The sequence below is a fragment of the Apis dorsata genome, unplaced genomic scaffold (assembly GCF_000469605.1).
Source record: "Apis dorsata unplaced genomic scaffold, Apis dorsata 1.3 scaffold_50, whole genome shotgun sequence".
Classification (NCBI taxonomy): Eukaryota; Metazoa; Arthropoda; class Insecta; order Hymenoptera; family Apidae; genus Apis; species Apis dorsata.
In genome coordinates, this window is record NW_006263351.1 from 401,679 (window position 1) to 402,085 (window position 407).

At 30.0% G+C, this 407-nt stretch overlaps 1 protein-coding gene across 14 annotated transcripts in view; it reads left to right on the plus strand.

Annotated features, from left to right (window-relative positions):
- Positions 1–407, plus strand: part of LOC102672047 (disks large homolog 4) — a 281,358-nt gene that overhangs the window by 145,943 nt on the left and 135,008 nt on the right. The window lies entirely within an intron of this gene.

Sequence of the window (407 nt, forward strand, 5' to 3'; positions counted from 1 at the left end):
TGGTAAAATTCTGTATGCATCTTAATTTAAATTGCAAAAGAATACATATATCTTTTAAAGAAATAATTTTATTGGATTAAATAATAAAACTTTTTTTATCATTTTTGTAATTTTAAATAAAAGATTATTATTTATGTAATTAATTCGCGTTACTTAATAGCGATAAAATTATAAACAATTAATGAAAACGACGCAATTCCACGGCCTAATCACACACATACACAACGTGGAAAATACATCGTGCACGATACACTAACGCATCGTCAGTCGCTGAAATATTGTTATAAACTTATAAAATATTGTCATCGTATCCATTGCGTTTCTCTCACCCAAGTAACACCTGAGCACGTGAGTGAGATCCTGGCAATGAACACGGAAAGGATTAAACCTGAAAATCCTGAGCTAAA